Source organism: Ictidomys tridecemlineatus, chromosome 5, assembly GCF_052094955.1.
Source record: "Ictidomys tridecemlineatus isolate mIctTri1 chromosome 5, mIctTri1.hap1, whole genome shotgun sequence".
NCBI lineage: Eukaryota > Metazoa > Chordata > Mammalia > Rodentia > Sciuridae > Ictidomys > Ictidomys tridecemlineatus.
In genome coordinates this window covers 177,617,084-177,636,550 of record NC_135481.1, presented here as the reverse complement: position 1 = coordinate 177,636,550, position 19,467 = coordinate 177,617,084, and the positions used below count along the sequence as shown (strand labels likewise).

At 35.3% G+C, this 19,467-nt stretch overlaps 1 long non-coding RNA gene across 7 annotated transcripts in view; it reads right to left on the bottom strand.

Moving 5' to 3' along the window:
• LOC110598617 (uncharacterized) overlaps positions 1-19,467 on the bottom strand; it is a 67,664-nt gene that overhangs the window by 47,892 nt on the left and 305 nt on the right. For all 7 annotated transcript variants that reach the window (XR_013439650.1, XR_013439649.1, XR_013439651.1 and 4 more), the window contains exons 2-4: positions 17,339-17,413; positions 16,976-17,098; positions 9,558-9,654 (exon numbers count right to left, since the gene is read on the bottom strand). This is a non-coding gene — a long non-coding RNA (uncharacterized LOC110598617). The remainder of the gene's footprint in view (positions 1-9,557; positions 9,655-16,975; positions 17,099-17,338; positions 17,414-19,467) is intronic.

The following is a 19,467-nucleotide window of genomic DNA, read 5'->3' as shown; positions in this document are numbered from 1 at the left end:
TCTAGAAACTGCATAAAGAAGTTCTCAATGAACTTCTTCAACTGGGACAACTGGAGTGTTGATAGAAATAATAATGGCAATGGATTAAAATCAATTCCTCAAGTATACTTAAATCCTTGAGCTCATAATGAAATTTTAAATTTCATTTTATTTTAATTTTTAAAGATTTTTTAATTGGTTCATTATGACTGTACATAATAGTGGGCTTCATTGTTATGTATTTGTACATGCAATTACATAATTTGATCAATTTATTTCCATAGTACCTCCCCTTTCCCTTCTCCTGGTCCATTTCCTCTACTTAGTGGTCTCCCTTCCATTTTCCCGAATTCCCTCCCTTTTTGCTGAGGGCCATTGCCAAGTAGGAATGACGCATCGAAATCCTTGCCAGCATACCCCATGTTAAATGGACTTGCCTTGGAAATTTGCTGTGACCTTGCATGTGTGTTTGAGAAAGGTGACCCTGCTCAATGACCAGGGTGGATCCAGGATTAGGGTGTATCCTGCAGTTTTGAGGAAGTATCCCTGTCCTTGGGTTTAGGGTGTTCCAGTTTAAGACAATTGGAGTTTTAGGAAAGTTGGAAGTTGAAGATTATTGCTACTGGGAGTAGGGCGTGCCTGCTGCCTGAGTTCCCGCTGAGTTCTCGTGGAGAGAAAGTATTTAGGATGTGAATTGTGCGGGAGATTAAAGATTTCCCCTGAGTGTGTGTGGAGGCTGGTGTGAGATCGGGAATAAAGAATTGCTGTTTGAACCTACAAAGCTGTGTGGTGGCTCGTGATCTTGTGCCAAGCCGAGACATTGGCATTTGGCACCTTTTGTTCTTTTTTTCTCTCTAGCTTCCACATATGAGAGAGAAAATATATGACTCTTGACTCTGAATCTGGCTTATTTCACTAAACATAATGCTCTCGCATTCCATTCGTAGGTGAATGACATAGTTTTGTTCTTATTCATGGCTAAGTAAAACTCCATTGTGTATATATACCACATTTTCTTTATCCATTCATCTGTTGACAGTCACCTAGGCTGGTTCCATAATTTTTCTATTCCTATAGTATGCTGACTTTAATTCTTTTGGATAAATATCAAAGAATGGAATAACTGGGTCATGGAAATTCTATTCCTAGTTTTTTGAAAAACCTTCACACTGATTTCCATTGTAGTTGTACTAATTTACAACCCCATAATGTATAAGAATTCCTTTTCACCTACATCTTCACCCGAATTTATTACATTTCTATTCTTTTAAAAAATGTATTTATTCATTCTAATTTGTTATGCATGAGAGCAGAATGCATTTCAATTCATAGTACACATATAGAGCACAATTTTTCATGTCTCTGGTTGTACACAAAGTAGAGTCACACCATTTGTGTCTTCATACATGTACTTAGGGTAATGATGTCCATCTCATTCCACCATCTTTCCTACCTCCATACCCCTCCCTCCCCTTTGCCCCATCTAAAGTTCTTCCATTATATTTCTATTCTTGATGACTGCCATTCTAACTGGAATGAGATGAAATCTTAATGTAATTTTGATTTGTATTTCCATGATTACTAAAAATATTGAACATTTTTGTTTATGTTCATTATCTATTTGTATTTCTTCTTTTGAGAGGTGTCCATTTATTGATTGGATTATTTGTTTTTGGTGGTTGCATTCTTTATATATTCTGGATATTAATCATCTGTTGGAAGACTAGCTGGCAAAGACTTCTCCCATTCTGCTCTTCACACTTTTAATTATCTCATTAGCTCTGCAGAAGCTTTTAAATTTGATGCCATACCATTTGTTGATTCTTCTTCTTTTTTTTGGTACTAGGGATTGAACCCAGGGAACTTAACCTCTGCGCCCCATCCTCAGCCCTTTTTATATATATTTTATTTAGATACAGGGTCTCACTAAGTTGCTTAGGGCCTCACTAGGTTGCTGAGACTGGCTTTGAACTCAGAATCCTCCTATCTCAGTCTCTCCTGAGCGGCTGGGATTACAGGCTTGCACCTGCAATTTGTTGATTCTATGTTATTTCCTGAGCTTCAGGAGTCCTATTGAGGGATTTGTTGCCTGTGGCTATATGTTGAAGTGTTGATATTACATTTTCTTCTGATAGTTTGCAAAGTTTCTGGTCTAGTTCCTAGGTCTTTGATCTATTTTGAGTTGACTTTTGTACAGGTTGAGAGACAGGGATCTAGTTTCATTGTTCTGCATATGGCTATCCAATTTTCCTACCAATTATTTGCTAAAAAGGCTGTCTCTTCTCCAATGTATGTTTTTGGTGCCTTTGTCAAGGATCAGATGACTGTATTGTGTGGATCTGTCTCTGTGTCCTCTGCTCTATTTTATTCTATTCCATTGGTTTATATGTCTGGTTTTTTTGTTTGTTTGTTTGTTTTGTTTGTTTGTTTGTTTGTATTGAGAATTGAGCCCAGAGGTGCTCTAGTCTTTTTTTCTTTTTTTGGTGGTGTTGGAGATTGAACCCAGTACCTCACACATGGTAGGCAAGTTGTATATCACTGAGCTACATCCCCAGGCTCCAACCATATTTATTTTTTATTTCTATTTTTGGTACTAAGGATTGAACCCAGGGGCACTTTATCATTGAGCTACATCACTAGCCTTTTTTAAATATTTTTTTTTAGTTGTCAATGGATCTTTATTTATTTATATGTGATGCTGAGAAATTGAACCCTTTGCTTCACATATGCTAGGAAAGTGCTCTACCATTGAGCTACGACCCCAGCCTTTTTTATTTTTCATTTTGAGACAGAATCTTGTTAAGTTGCTTAAGGCCTTGCTAAATTGCTAAGTCTGGCCTCAAATTTGCAATCTTCCTGCCTCAGTCTCCTGAGTTGCTGGGATTACAGGTGTGCACCACTGCATCTAGCTTGTTTTGTATTTTGAGATAGGGCTTATATTGCTAAGGGTCTTTTTTTTTTTTTTTTAAAGAGAGAGTGAGAGAGGAGAGAGAGAGATAGAGAGAATTTTCAATATTTATTTTTTAGTTCTCGGCGGACACAACATCTTTGTTGGTATGTGGTGCTGAGGATTGAACCCGGGCCGCACGCATGCTAGGCGAGCGCGCTACCGCTTGAGCCACATCTCCAGCCCCTGCTAAGGGTCTTGCTAAGTTACTAAGGCTGGTATCAAACTTGTGATCCTCCTGCCTCAGTCTCTTTAGTCACTGGGATAACAGGCATGTACCATCATTTGTCTGGATCTCAATTTATTTATCTGCAAAATGTTGAATTTAGAATACATGACATAGAAAGTCTTCTCAGCTTTTTTAAAAATATTTTTTAGTTGTAGATGGATATAATACCTTTATTTATTTATTTAATTAATGTGGTACTGAGGATCGAACCCAGTGCCTCACACATGCAAGGCAAGCACTCTACCACTGAGCCACAACCCCAACCCCTCTTCTCAGCTTTTTAATGTTACATTTAATTTTAACACAAAAGGTTATACACAATTTTCAGCTACTAGAGTGGTATGTTGGAAACTGTTTAATGATAACTTGCTCTGGGTGGAGGAAACTTCTGTTTTTTATGTAACAAAACAATGATGCAGATATTTCTACCAAGGTCAATTTTCAATAGTTTAACCAGTCTGTTAGCAAAATTCCTGAGAATTTAACCATCAGCACTCAGAAGCCAGGAAGAGCAGGCTCACTAGATAGGACTCCATTTATTCATGTGATCATTTATTAAATCATTCAACAAACACTCATTGACTATTTCCTCTGAGCAAGATCCAAACTAAATGGAGTATACAATTATGGGTATGACCTGGTTCTTGTCCCCAAGGGACTTGGACTCTAGTAAGCAGAAAATAAATATAGATAACTTTGATGCAAAAGACAGCATGACAAATAATATAAAGAATGCATAAATAAAAGCAAAAAATCAGCAGAGAAAAAGACTATCTCCTACAGAGGATATATGGGTAAAAGTGACCTGGGGAAGGAAAAGGGAAGATTTCTCAAAAAGAACAAGACAATTCAAAGTATTTTTTTGTGTGTATATGTGGTGCTAGGGATTGAACCCAGGGCCTTGTGCACATGAGGTAAGCACTCTACCAACTGAGCTATATCCCCAGCCCCAAAGTATTTTTCAGAAGACTTATCTAATACCAGTAATACTGTATGTGAAGAAATACTTAGAGGAAGCTAGAAATAAAATGACAAGAGGTGATTATATATGTGAAAGAATTGGGGCTGGGGTTGTGGTTCAGTGGTAGAGTGCTTGCCTAGCAAGCACAAGGCACCGAGTTCGATCCTTAGCACCATATAAATGTAAAATAAAGATATTGTATCCACCTAAAGCTTGAGAATAAATATTAAAAAAAAAAGAATAATAAAAGCCAGAAGCCTCCACTAAGAATAATCTTAAACTGGAGTGACTAAAACACCATTACAAAGAAATTAAAACAATTTATGAAAGAAGACATTAAGAGTGCCCTTGGTCATTTCAAAGGCACCCACCTACATTTTATAGTTCAGAATTTCATCCCAGGATACTTAAAGATGTTACTAGTGACATTTGGATTTACTTCCAGGACTCTGTAGGAAATCAAAGAGAGAGTCTAGAAACGACTAAAGATGGTCCAAATTTTTACATTTAAGAAAATAGTGATCTCTCAGGGCTGGGGCTGGAGCTCAGCAGTAGCACAATTTCCTGGTATGTGTGAGGCACTGGGTTCAATTCTGAGTACTGCATATAAATAAATAAAATTAAGGTCTATCAACAACTAAAAAAATACATATTAAAAATAATGATTTCTGGAAACAATAGCCCAGTTAGTGACTTACATTTTGTGCAATATTATAAAATGAAGCCATGGTTTGGGAACACACTTGGAGAAATATGAAATAGAGAAATGGGTATGAGTTAACTAAAACAAGCCATATCAAATGAATTACATTTCCTTTATGAATATGGCTGGTAAACAGATGAAGTATATCCTCCCTCCTGATTTCAGGTTCATATTTGACAGTCTCCCATGGTAACAATGGAGATACAATGGGTGCCACTGAAGAAGTAAAATGAAATGAATTTGCAGTTGCCTGCATAGTTGATTGGATGTCTAGGAACCTAGACAAAGGTATATTAATGGGCCATACTTGGCCATATCACTTCAATATTTTTATCAACAAATTTGAGAAAGTCATATAACTTGTGTCTACACAGTTAATTTTTTAAAACAAAAATGGGAGATATAGCTAAAATGATAACAGAACCACATCAAATTTTTTTTCAGAGAATTAACTGGTATTATGATATAGCTACTATCAAAAGAAACAAGGGCTTGGGATGTGGCTCAGTGCTAGAGTGTTTGTCTTGCATTCATAAAGCCCTGGTTTTGATTTCTCACATGAAGAAGAAGAAAAAAAGGAGAAGAAGAAGAAAAAGAAGCAGGGTGCAGGGGGAGTTGTCATATTTTAAATAAGGTATCTATTATCTGCTGAAATTACATCTGGAGTATGATATTACTTAATATCTTTGAGCCCATTTTTCTATTTGTAATGCAGAGATAATTCCAATATCTAATTTACGGGGTTGCTTATGATAGGAAAATAAGATGATGTATTAAAGAGTTTAGCAAGATGTTTAAAAAGAAAGCACTCAAGTACTAGCTACAGGGCTGGGGTTGTAGCTCAGTGGTAGAGTTCTTGCCTAGCACATGTGAGGCACTGGGCTCAATCCTTAGTGCCACGTAAAAATAAATAAATAAAAATAAAGGTATCATGTTCATCTACAACTAAAATATTAAATTTAAATATTAAAATATTAAATTTAAATATTAGCTATAATAATATAATAAATTTAAAATATTAAATTTAAATATTAGCTATAATAATATAGTGTTAGTTGATAAATTGTCATGCTCTAAAACATATTAAACAACCAGACAAGTAAGTTCTATAAATGAAGACTCCCTTTATAGAGGGCATTTTTATTGTAGAAAAGTGTATTTTAAATTTCCAAAGGTGATCTGTAGTTCTCTAGGTATTGGTTTATATTTCTCAAGATCACAAAATCTCTTACTTATGTACCCCTCAGCAGGCTTTGTCTTTCCATGCTATCGTTTTGTTTAGATGGCTCACAGATTCTACTCCACATTTTGTAAGAACATGGATAAAAGTAAAAATAAGAATCAAATTTTCCAAATGTGGGGGGTACTTTATGCCCCAGATTTACTCTGTCTATACTTTGAATAAAAATACAAATCATTAGGGACTGAGACTGTAGCTCAATGGTAAAGTGCTTGCCTCTGATGCGTGAGGCACTGAGTTTGATCCTCAACACCACATAAAAATAAATAAAGATACTGTGTGCTCATCTACAACTAAAAAATATACATAAAAATATTTTATAAAAAATAAAAATCATTAAGACATTCTTTCTTTGGGATGAAATAGACTTTTTTTTTTTTAGCTCCAATTCAATCATCAGTTTAACAACAAAAACAGAATTTTCCTGGGGCATATACAACTTTTTGTCATTTCTAAAAGGGAAAAATTTAATGGCAATCACTCTCCTCAAAATACTAGTCAATATATCTCTGGAAACATTTAATTGATGCCTGTAAGAAACAGACAACAGGAATATGATATGATACATGGGAAATTTCAGAGGCAAAGGTATAGTTGGTACTTTTAAAGTTCTTATAGTTTAATAGAGAAAACATATTCATCCCTCGTTGAGTACATTGGGGCGTATTTGCTATTGAAAGGGATTTAGCACAAAGGAGTTCTTTTTGGACATTATTAATTGCAATTTAGCTTCTGGGGTAAACACAAGAAATGGGAGGGCCAGAGACGATACAGCTAAGGTCACAGAGCCAATAAGTAGTAGGACTTTAACCTAAATTAATACAATTCCAAATATAAGACAGTCTCATGACACTGCCTTGAGGAAAACATCTCATTGATATTTTGTAATATCTATGACATTTATTTAATTCTCTCTCCTACCGCCCCCCCACATTCAGCCAATAAGAATGATTAAAACTCAGAAAACAGCAGCACTCTAACATTGCATTTTGTTTCACTCATTTTGGGAGGATGACAGCACCTATGACACCCCAAACTAAATGTGATTTCTCAAAGAAAATGGCATAATTATGGTTTATTGTTCTTGGATATCTGTGGTTGTAAACTTCTAATATTCTACCCCCATTTCTCTTTAAAGAATATTTATATCATTTTTTTTAATTAATGGTCTGGATGGACACTTAAGATATTCTTCTCCTCCTGCTGCCTCTCTCTGATATTTTAAATATTTATCAAGATAATACTTGTATAAACATTTTTTTTTTGCACACTGGGGAATGAACCCATGGCCTGTCATATGCTAGATAAGCAATCTACCATTGAGCTATATCCCAGCCTTATTGTAAATACTTTACAAAGTCACATGATTTTAAAAAAAAAGGAAGGAGGAAGAGGACAAAGAGAGGAAAAAAAGAAAGAGAAAGAAAAGGAAAGGAAAGGAAAGGCAAGACCCATGGCACTACCAGGTTCATAACAAAAAAATAGCAGGAGTATATTTACCATACCTATACACATATAACCTTACTCACAAAAATGCATGCACAAATTTTAAAAGGTGGGGGCAAAAGCAGTGATCTCCCCCAAACCTGAAACACCCTCCAAAACTCTTTTACTTCCTTCTTTTTTTAAAAAAAATTATTTTTTAGTTGTAGTTGTACATAATACCTTCATTGTATTAATTAATATATTTATTTTTATGTGGTGCTGAAGATCGAACCCTGGGCCTCATACATGCCAGGTGAGCGGTCTACTGCTGAGCCACAACTTCAGCCCCTTACTTTCTTCTTTTAATTTTTACCAATATATACCAAATAAAACATTTGTATTGCTCTATTGATTTATAAATGTTAAATAAGATCTAATATCAAAGATTTTTTTTATTAAATCAATGTTTCCTGTTAATCTTGTGATGGTTTTACAAGTATGGTTTATTCTGAATCCATTAGTCATTATTGTGATTAAATTTCCTTTCTTATAGAATTTTTTGTTCTTGAATAATTGCCTCAGTTTTTTATTTGCCAGATTTTGTATGTCATCATCACTAATTCTTCCAGATTCTCCAATAGAAATGTAAAAATGCCTAAACTATTTTCAACACAAATATGACAGGCATTCTATCAGGTTCACTGGAACACGCCCTCCAACCCCCAGAGTACTCCATCTTCCAATTTGTCTGTCCCTTGCTAGGCTGACTGTAGAGCTGTCATGTTGGAACTTCTTTTGCTTCTTTCTGACATTGATGTGTTCCCTAAAACCTACGTCTTTTAAAACCTTATTTTAGTAGATCACATTCTTTAGTGGCTTCCTGAAATAAATTATATGTATGTGAGGGAGGCAAATTTTTTATCAATGCATGCCTAAAAAGATCTTTATTCATCCCTCATATTTAATTGATAATATAGCTTAGCAGAGTTCTAGGTTGAAAATCATTTCCCCTCAATTTTGAAAGCATTGCTTCATTGTCTTCTAGCCACCAGTATTACTGGTGAGAAATATGTAACTCTTAGTAACTACTCTTTTTTCAGGTAATCTGTTTGCTTTTCCCTGCTCCTTCTTTTTCCCCAACCACCAAGTTGTTTTTATCTTCTCTTTATCTCTTGTGTTTTCACATTTTTATGATGATGTGTCATAGTGTTTGTTGTTGTCATCTTTTTTTCTTCATTATCGTGAGCACTCAGCAGGCTCTGACAGTCTGGAAACTCATGTTCTTCAGTTATCAGACATGTTCTCAGTTGTTTCTTTAATAATTTCCTTCCCTCCATTTATTCCCTAGTTCTAGAACTCTGATTAATTTCATGTTGGACCTATGAATTAACCCTCTCATTATCTTCTTTTGTTTTCTATTTCTGCTCTTTTGTTCTATTTTCTGAGAGATTTTCTCAAATTTATATATTAAGACTTAAATGAATATATTTAAAAATAAATATATTTTTGCTACTACATTTGTAATTTGCCAGAGCTATTACTTATTCTCTGTTTCTATTGGAGCATCTTGCCCTTACCTTATGGATGAATTATTTTCTACTAGCTCTCAGAGGATGCTTATTTTTTAAAAAAATATTCTTCTGCTTGTCTGTTTCCTTGGGTTTCTTTTTTCTTTGCCATTTCTATTTGATGTTATTTTTCTTGATATATATTAAGCATCTGGTAATCCTTTGCTGTCTCTTCTGTATTTAAGAGTGAGTCACCAAATAATTATTTGGAAGCTTTGTGTTAATAGAAGAATTTGTCACTTGGTGAGTTTCCATGTAGGATAATAAAGTGGGGACCCAGGTGCTTTTTAAGGGACCCTCAACTATCATTAGCTATAGAAATTATCTCTGGGGTTATTCAATTTTAAGTTCCTACTAAAATTATCTCTGATATCCTATCTGGGGAATATAATCCTTGCTATCAGCTTTCTTAGAGCAAAATGTAGCAAGAGGGTATGGGTAAGTTTCATTGTTCAATATGTAGACAATTCGTCTAATCTCTGTTTTCTGCATAGTTTCCTCCTACCTTGGCTTCATTGGCTATTATCCTCAGCATGCTGGTATCTCAGAGTCTGACGCTTCTCTAGTTGATTTTTTTTTTCCACAGAAAAATGTCCAGGGTTCTATTGGGAAATGGAAGGAAAGTAAGTAGGATAGAGGAAGAAAACTGATAGTTTAACTTCCTATTCCTATAAAGGCTTTTGGCCAATCCCCCTCTTTTCCACCTTTCATATCAACCCTGTTTCTGAAACATTTGCACCCTCCAATTCCTGACATTCTAGTATTCTACAATATGAAGCTGCTTGTCTCTTCTTAGTATGTTCTTGGTATATCCCTCTGAAAACATTTAGAACTCAGTTTTCTCAGCTCAACCACGGCTCTCTATTTTCTATGTGTTGATGTCCTCCATTGGCTCTTATCTTCTTTTTTACTCTCTTTGTCCTAATAGGCTAGTAACTTTAAAAATATTTGTTCCCCATCATTTTACTGATTTGGGGATGTGAACAGGGATAAACATATATGTTTAATCTGTTCATGCACAGCGAGAGTAAAAGATGCTCATCCTTTGCTACAAAAAACCCCCAAAAAGATCAGAATCAGAAAATGCAGAGATAAAATTTTGTTCCCATGAGGTTGATTTAGAAAAGCAAGAGTCTGAGAACTGCAGTACCTCTGTCCAAGTTCTGTTATTATTTATTAGTTGCTTGATGTTAAATTTTCTTACTACTTGTTTCTTCATCTACAAAATGATAATAACCATCTCTACACAGTCACTTTTACTTGTTTGATGAAGAAAGATAATTCATACAAATGTACAAATATACATCAAATGCATATCATTTATCATAGACTATACTTTATATAAGTATAGTCAAATATATTTTGAGGAGCAGTATAACATAGTAGAAGAAGTATGGATATCAGAATCATACATATCTGAACCTGTTGACTTCACCTTTCTGAGCTTTATTTTCTCCTTTTATAAAATAGGTAAAATATTATTAACCTGACAAGTCTGCTCTGAATATCAAATGAGACAGTGCTGTGGGCCTGACACTTAATGGTACTCAACAGATATTATTCCCTTTTAGCCCCCAATTTTGGACTAGCATCCATATATTAACATGGAAATCTTGAGCTGTATTTCCTCAATTAATGCTAAACCACATGGATAATTAGCATCTTACATCATTAATAGGCCTCATAAAAGATGTTTATTTGCTGCTTTCCTGGAGCTGAATTATAAGGTGAACAACCCAAATTGAAAGGGTTCAGCGTACAAATCCTTTGAGGTGGTAACAAGCTATTGCTGAGGCATCTTCAAGAACATTTTGTTATGAAATAAGACGCGAAACTAGTAATAAATATCAAGAGACATGGGACACTGGAATACTGGGAAAAGTCCTAATCAAAACATTGTCCTAAGAATTGTTTTGTTTTTTATATGAGTCTCATACACACCCAGAGTTGGCAGGCTTTACTGTCCTGATTAAAGATAAAGGAACAGAGACATTGAGTAAAGAAGAAACTTGCTCAGGATTTACTAGTCGTCAAGGAATAATCAAGAACTCTAATCATGGCCTTTTGAAGTCCTGTTCAGTATCCTTTTAAAAAGAAAATTGTGGAAAAATACATGTACCATACCATTTTTAACCATTTTTAAGTTGTGTACAGTTAAGTACATTTACATTGTTTGCAACCAATTTCCAGAATTCTTTTAATCGTGCAAAGCTGAAATTCTGTGCTCATTAAACAACAATATCCCTTTCACTACTGCTACCAGTCCTTGGCAACCATCATTCTACTTTCTTTTTCTATAAATTTTACTATTATAGGTACCTCGTACAAGTGGGATAATATAATATTGTCATTTTATGTCTTACTTATTTCACTTAGCATAATGTCCTCAAGCTTTATCCATAGTATAGTATCTGTCATAATTTCCTTCCTTTTTAAGGCTAAATGATATTCCACTGTATGTATATACCACATTTCGCTTATACATATGGTAATGAGCACTTGGATTGTTTCTACTTCTTGGCTATTGTGAATAATGTTGCTATGAACTTGGGTGTACAAATAAATACCTCTTAAATACTCAGTTTTCAATTCTCTTGAATATATACCTAAAAGTAGAATTGTTGGATCATGTGGTTATTGTATTTAAAATTTTTTGAGTGGACTGGGGTTGTGGCTCAGCAGTTGTGCACTTGCCTGGCATGTGTGAGGCACTGGGTTCAATTCTCAGCATCACATATGAATAAATAAAATAAAGGTCTATCAACAACTAAAAAAAATTTTTTTTGAGGAACTGTCATGCTGTTTTTCACAATGGTTGTACCATTTTACATTCCCACCAACTGTGCACAAAGGTTCCAATTTCTCCACATCCTTAAAACATCTGTCATATTTTGGTGTGTGGATCTTTTGCTTTTGTTTTTACAGTAGCCATTCTAATCAGCATAAGGTGGTATCTCACTGTGGTTTTGAGATGCCAAGATACTAAGTAACCCTGGGTAACTTCACCAATAATTTATAATATTAAGCTTTTACTAGGGCTGCAGTTGTGGCTCAGTGGTAGTGTGCTTGCCTAGCATGTGTGAGGCACTGGGTTCGATTCTCAGCAATGCACATACAGTAATGAATAAAATAAAGATATTGTGTCCATTTTTTTAAAAAAAGATCCTACTAGATTTTTAAAAATTTTTTTTCAGTTGTTGATAGACCTTTATTTATTTTTATGTGGTGCTGAGAATTAAACCCAGTGTCTCACACATGCCAGGCAAGTACGCTACCACTGAGCCACAACCCAGCCCCCCTACTATATTTTTTTAAAAAATATTTTTAGTTGTAGGTGGACATAATACCTTTATTTTGCTTATTTAGTTTTTTATGTGATGCTGTGTCACATGCATGCTAGGCAAGTGCTCTACTGAGCATAACCCCAGCCCAGATTCTACCAGATTTAAGACACTGTATGAGACACAATTTTAATACATGGCCTCTGTTCTCAAGAATTTTTAAACTGAGAAATTTTTAAAAATATCTTTAGTTATAGATGGACCTAACTTTATTTTATTTATTTATTTTTATGTGGTGCTGAGGATGGAACCCAGTGCTAGGCATGTGCTAGGCAAGCACTCTACCACCAAGCCACTAACCTGAGAAATTTTAAAAAACAGGAAAAGAAGAAAAAATTTTAAAAGGAATCTTAAAATCTTGCTTGGAAGAAAGGAAAATGCATTTAAAAATAAACAACAATGCAAAATAGCATAGGCTAAATGTTTATCCAATATTTATCCAATAAGTATTAAATGACAACAGAAAAGGGTAATATTATAATAGGCTAAGTTGATTATAAAAGGTTATAAAACCATAAATAAGGATAAAATTATATCTGGCTGGGACTGTAGCTCAGATATAATTTCATTAAAATAAAGGTATTCTGTCCATCTACAACTACAAAAAAAAAATTTAAAAAGAATGAAATTATATCATTTGCAAGAAAATGGATGGAATTGGAAAGCATTTTTAAGTGAAATATGCCAGATTCAGAAAGTCAAAGGTCATGTTTTCTCTCATAAAATTGAAAGCTGGAGAGAAAAAAGGGGATCTCATGAAAATAGAAAGGAGATCAGTAAGATAAAGGAAGGGAGTCAGGGAGAGAAAGGAGGGGAGGGCAAGAGAAGGTTCTGGGGAATGAAATTGATCAAATTATGTTATGTGCATATACAAATATGCCACAATGAAACTCATTATTCTGTATAATTATTACACACCAATAAAAATATTTTTTAAAGGAAAAGGCTATATGGTATGTTGGCATACACCTGTAATCCTGAGGCTAAGGCAGGAGGATTGCAAGTTCAAAGTCAGCCTCAGCAAAAGTAAGGTGCTAAGCAACTCAGTGAGACCCTGTCTCTAAATAAAATACAAAATATGGCTGGGGATGTGGCTCAGTGGTTGAGTGCCCCTGAGTTCATTACCGAGTCCCCCCTTCCCAACAAAAAGGAAAAGGCTAGAAAGAGGAACTGGAATATAAAAACATTTTAAGAGGGAAGGCTTAAATTATCTGACAGGAGACAGGGGAAAGTTTCATTTTTATTTTATTAATTCATAAGTCTTTCAACAAACATTTATTGAGCTCCTAATAAGTATTAGGCACTGTGTGGGGTGTTGATATTACAATGTCTTTCGAGAGCAAGGGGGAAAGATTAGCAATTAATAGTGAGAATCTAAAACATTTTTAAAAACAGTGACAATCCACAGTACTGAGGATGTACAAGGTACAATGAATCACTCCTTTGAGAGCCTGCTGATGTCAAGAAGAATGTTATTACCTCCTTTTATAGTGAATCATAAAGGGAATATGTAAAACACATTTCTTTCCTGACTGTGTTCACACTCTATTATTCCAAACAGAATATAGCTGGGAAATTTCCCATCCTCCCTTGGGAAGGAGGCTGTGCTCAAGAAGCTAAGTCTGTTGGTAAGTTAGTTATTAGTGCTCCTATTTCTCACCTCATATAGGTTTTGCTTTCACAAATATGTGCTAGGTGTTGGAAAAGCACAGAAAGTTGAATAAGACACAGATCCTGCCCTCCATGACCTCAAAGACAGCTACCCATGATATGATAAGGACTGTGATAGAGTAGTAGAGAGAAAACAAGAATGAAATCAAAGCCTTCTTCAAAAGTAACATCTAGCTGGATTTTAAAGGATGATAGGAGTTCATCAGATGGAAAAAGCAGGCAAAGACATTCTAGCCAGCGGAAATAGTATGGAAAAAATTAAGGAGCAGAGCATGTTCATGAAATATTAAGGGATACAGTGCAGCTAGAACTTAGCATCCATGAATGGGGAACGGTAAGAAAGATAGGTAGTAAAATTGTAAGGGGAGTTGGACATAGAGAGAGACTTGGGCTAGCTATTATTCGGAAGGTAATAGAATTAATTGATTTTTAATCAGGAGAACAACACAATTAGATTTCTTTTTATTTAAAAAACTTTATGGGCTAAATGGAGGATGAACTGGAGTTACAAGATACCAAAGGAGGAGGTCAACTGGCTAACCAAATAATCTCAAGGACCTTTAGGTGGAATACCAGAGTTCAGGATCTCATATTTGGCCTCCAAAATCAAAATCATAAATCTGATTTTCATAACACATACTTGAAGACTGACTCACAATTAAAAAAATGCATAAGAGACTGTGGTATAAAATATAATCCTAATTTACTAATACACATTCATTCATTCATTCACCAAGTACTTATAAAGAATCTACTTTGGGGGGATGTGGCCCAGTGATTAAGTGCCCTGGGTTAAAACCCTAATACCTACCAAAAAAAAAAAATCTGCTTTGTGCTCAGCATAGTTCTATAAAGAACGAGAATATAACTGTAATGATTAATTTTCTGTCCTCACAGAATTATGTTCTAATGTGAAATGCATTTTTCCAGTGACTAGAATATTTATGTTTGTTGTCTAAATCATTTCTTTCCCAGTATGAAGATACCAAGGAATCTAAGTTGATAATCAAAACACTACTTGGGAATGATCAGAAAAAAGCAGGTTGATGTTATTAAGGTCTATTTAATTCAGGTCACAGGTAAAGCATAAGAAATGATCTATGCTCTAGAATAAGTGTACCTGTCTAATAACTAACTTAACAATGTTCTTTGGGTTCATAATTTCTCAATCCTGAACATGCTGGATGGAAAACATGGCCAAATCCTGAGTGTTTCCTCTCTTTCTGGATTCCAGGTGTATAGTTTTAATTTCAATACACACTTTCAAATATACTATGATACAATTGATTTTAATTATGGAAGGTAGTTTCAGTCAATTTTACCAGGTTTGATTAAATAAAGGCCTCAACTTCAACTATTTCACTATAAGAATCATGCTATAATTCTGGACTATTAAATTTTCATTGATTAATTCAACAAATATTCTAAAGTATTTATTAATTTCCTATGATGAGCTAGGTCCTCTGCTAGATGCTGGGATTATTAGAGTGAACAAGACAGACTGTGTACCTATTCTCAAAGAATTTCTATATAGTCTAGTAGTAATATAAGATTAAGAAAATCACAAGTAAATAGCAGATCAGTAAATTAAACAAACTGTGATAAGTGTTGTAAAGGGACAAAAGGAAAATATTACAGTATCCAAGAAAAATATGACAATCACTTAGATTAGGCTAGTGGTAGTGGAGACAGAGATAAGTTGTTTGAATTTCAGATTTATTAATACTCGATAATGGATTGGAGGACAACGGTAAAGGAAAGGAAAGAGGACAAAGGTAAAGGAAAGGAAAAAATTGAGGGTAACTCCTGGGTTTCTAATACAAGCCACTCAGCAGAGAACATTGCCATTAACTGATGTGAGGAAAATTTAATGTGGGAAATAATAAAATTCTTTTTAAACCTCTGTAAGACAACCAAATTCAAAGTAGGCATTATGTGAGGCCAGAACTCAGAGGAGAGGTCTGGATTGGAAATACAGATTTGGGAATTATTAACATAATGATGCTATGAAATATAGTATTTCCTGGGCAACTTTCTTAGAATTGATGATTCCTGAATCTCCTCAGTGACACATTTTTAAAGACAATTTTAGTCATTTTCACATATCACTGTATTTGATAATTAAGAATTTATTCCTATTAATCTATTTCTCAAAGGCTAACCCTATGTAAGACTTCTTTAAGGGAAGACTCACTACACCTTCTGAAGTCTACTACATCAACCCAAATATAAATTTAATTTTGTAGTTACTAGTTGCTTTTCATTAATAAATACTATGTCTTTTTTAAAAATACTTTTTAGTTGTCAACGGACCTTTATTCTATTTATTTATTTATATGTGGTTATGAGAATCGAACCCAGTGCCTCACACATGCTAGTCAAGTGCTCTACCACTGAGCCACAATCCCAACCCTACCATGACTTTCTTTTCCTCACTAAAGCTAAATTTTAAAAAAAATATGTATGTTTTTTAGTTGTAGCTGGACACAATACCTTTATTTTATTTATTTAGATGTGGTGCTGAGGATCGAACCCAGGGCCTTGCACATGCTAGGCAAGTGCTCTACCGCTGAGTCCCAGACCCAGCCCTAAAGCTAACTTTTTAAGACCCCTATGTAATGAAGTACTCAAAAATGGTTGGATACGTCTGGATTACTATATGTATTAGAGTTTCTATATTAATTATTTTTTCTGTAAGCTAAGTTTTACCAAGTGAAAAGTGTACTAGACTAAGAATCATGAGATCTGGGTACTAGTTCAAGTACTGTCACTATTGTTTTAAGTCAAAGTCTCTATAGGCCTGCTATTTTATAGGTCAAATGAAGAGACTATGGAATATTTTAAAGCCAATAAAATATTTGCTTTAAACATAATTTAGCATTCAATTGAAGTATTATCATCTTTAGCTTACTATTAGGTAGTTGAAGATCTGGGGTGGTGCTAAACATAAAAAATGATCCAGAGTGAAGATCCCTGTAGGCTGTTTCCAGATTTATCACTATTTTTTGTGGACTCCATATTTTGGCTTCTGTATCTATAAAACAGGAAAATCAAAATGATTTCCTTCACAGGTATGAGATGAAAATTAATAAACATCATATGCTTTGTAAAATTCATACATGAAAGAAGTTATGAAAATAAAAGTGATTATTTGTGATAATGCTAAGTAGAATGTAGCTTTTAGAAAACCTGAAAAAAACTTAGCTATCATAGCTTTGTGACAATGGCCAGCTCACTAGGGAATCTTGGCTTTTCCTGGAACATAAACTACTACCTTGGAAGAAGTGATATCACTGAAGGAAGACTTCTTTCAAGTAGCCAGTTCAAGGAGGTTATAGCTGGTACCATGCTGTAAAGAAAAAGAAATACTTTCACAAATTGATCAAGACTCTTTGCTAAGTATACCAGCATTTTCCAAATAGGGAGTAGAAGTAAAATAAGGCCTCATTAGGACTCCTTTAGTGTGTTTTTGTTCATGTGAAATAACTTTGCTAATGTGAACTGAGTGAAGTAAGGCTACATTCCTCGAGTTTCTTTTCTCCATCTTTATCTCTTCTCTTCTCATCCCCCCCCCTCTTCATTTTCCTAGAACAGACTTTTCAAGAACTTAGTACACAGTGTCCTCGTCTCCTCTTCAAGGCCTCCCCATTCAAAGTTATTTGGGGACTGTCAGGTCTCAAATGTTTGTTCTATTTCAAAGACCCAGGAAGAGAAAAAAGGCATATGCCAGTGCTTCTCAACCAGAGATGACTTTGTCCTTTAGGGGACACTTGGCAATGTGTGGAGGTATTTTTTGGTTGTTATTAGTAGAGGGAGATCCTATTAGAATCCATGAATAGAAGCCACAGATGCAGCCAAATGTCCTACAGTGCATAGACCATGACCCCATAATACAGAATTGTTGGTCCAAAATGTCAATAGCACTGCTGTTGAGAAACTGTGATATGTAAAGATATCAGTAGCTGAAGATGACAACTGAGATTTAGTGGCAGCAATTTAGGATCCTTAGGAATTCATATTCTTAAAGTGATAAAGGGACAGTCAACAGTATCAGATTGTCTGGACTTGGATTCCCAGATATCCTGTTTTGCTGACTGTATATGACTTTAAACTAATTATTCAATGCAACAAAAGCAGTTTCCTAATCTGAAAAAAGGGTTAGTAAAATATCCATCTCACTAAATTAGTAGGTCCTTGGAGGCAAGAACCAGCTATGCTTAGATTAGAGAGAAGTATATAGTGAGGAGTGCTAAATATTTATACTAAATATTTGATTATCAAACACCAGTTGTTTTGAAACTAAAGCAGAGATCATATATTACATAATACGGAACATAATGAGGAAAAAATCAGCCCCTGATAGTGGGGTTGGGGGGTAGGCTGGCACCATCACCTAGCATATGCTGACCTGTTGAGTTAAATAATTTCACGGAACACCATCATCTGACAAGGCTACTCTATGATCACAATGAATCCAAACAAATCAAAACAAAACAAAACAAACCCACTCTGTAATCATATTTGAATACAAACAAAAAAGCCTTGTTTCAGCCACAAAAAATGAAATATTCCCTTATCATCTGTCATATGAAGGAGTATTGCTTCTTCACCAATCAGAGCTTTAGTCTCACCCGGATCTTCTCCTTTTATGGAAGAATTATTAAAATACCCAGTCACAGAATTACACCTACCTTCTGATAAACATCTGATTCGGAGAGAAGCCTAGCCTCCTGAACTCTCCCACAAATTACCTGAGAAGCCCAAACTGTAAATCCTTTCTAACACTGTCCCTGAGATGTCCTGCTGTTTCCTACAGGTGCCTCCCTCCTTGCAAGGAGTCAATAAACCCAATTTGTCCAGCCCCAGAGGAGTTCTGGGTGATCTGGAGAGCACCGACAGTAGTGAGATCGCCCTAAATGTTAGTTAACTATTACGCCCCAAAGGGAACTGCAGGTGCACCCTGTGCAGTCAAGCGGCGACTTCATATACAAGTACAGTTCTGCGCCACCTAACGAAGTTTCTGTCCAGGACCGACAAGACACACGGTGGTGGTCCCACAGGGACATTGTAGCCCATTTCGTTGTGTGATGATGTTCCACGACGAGGAAATTGCCGAATCACACACTTCTCCACATGTATCTGTCATTAAGCGAGGCATGGCTGTTTTGAGGCTTGCGGAGCCTCTCTCGCCCGTCCGTTTCTCCTCAGGGAACGCCTTCTTTCCTCAGTCCACCTCTGGAGAGGCAGGGGGAGAAGGCTTTCGGTTTCCTGTCTTCCAAGTAAAAAGTTAACACGTTAAATGTCTCACGAAGTAAAACCTTCTAGTGAGGCGCGTGTCTCCAGTTCCGACTTAGAATTCCTCAAATACTAGAATACCTCAGGGACAGGGGGAAACAGCACGAC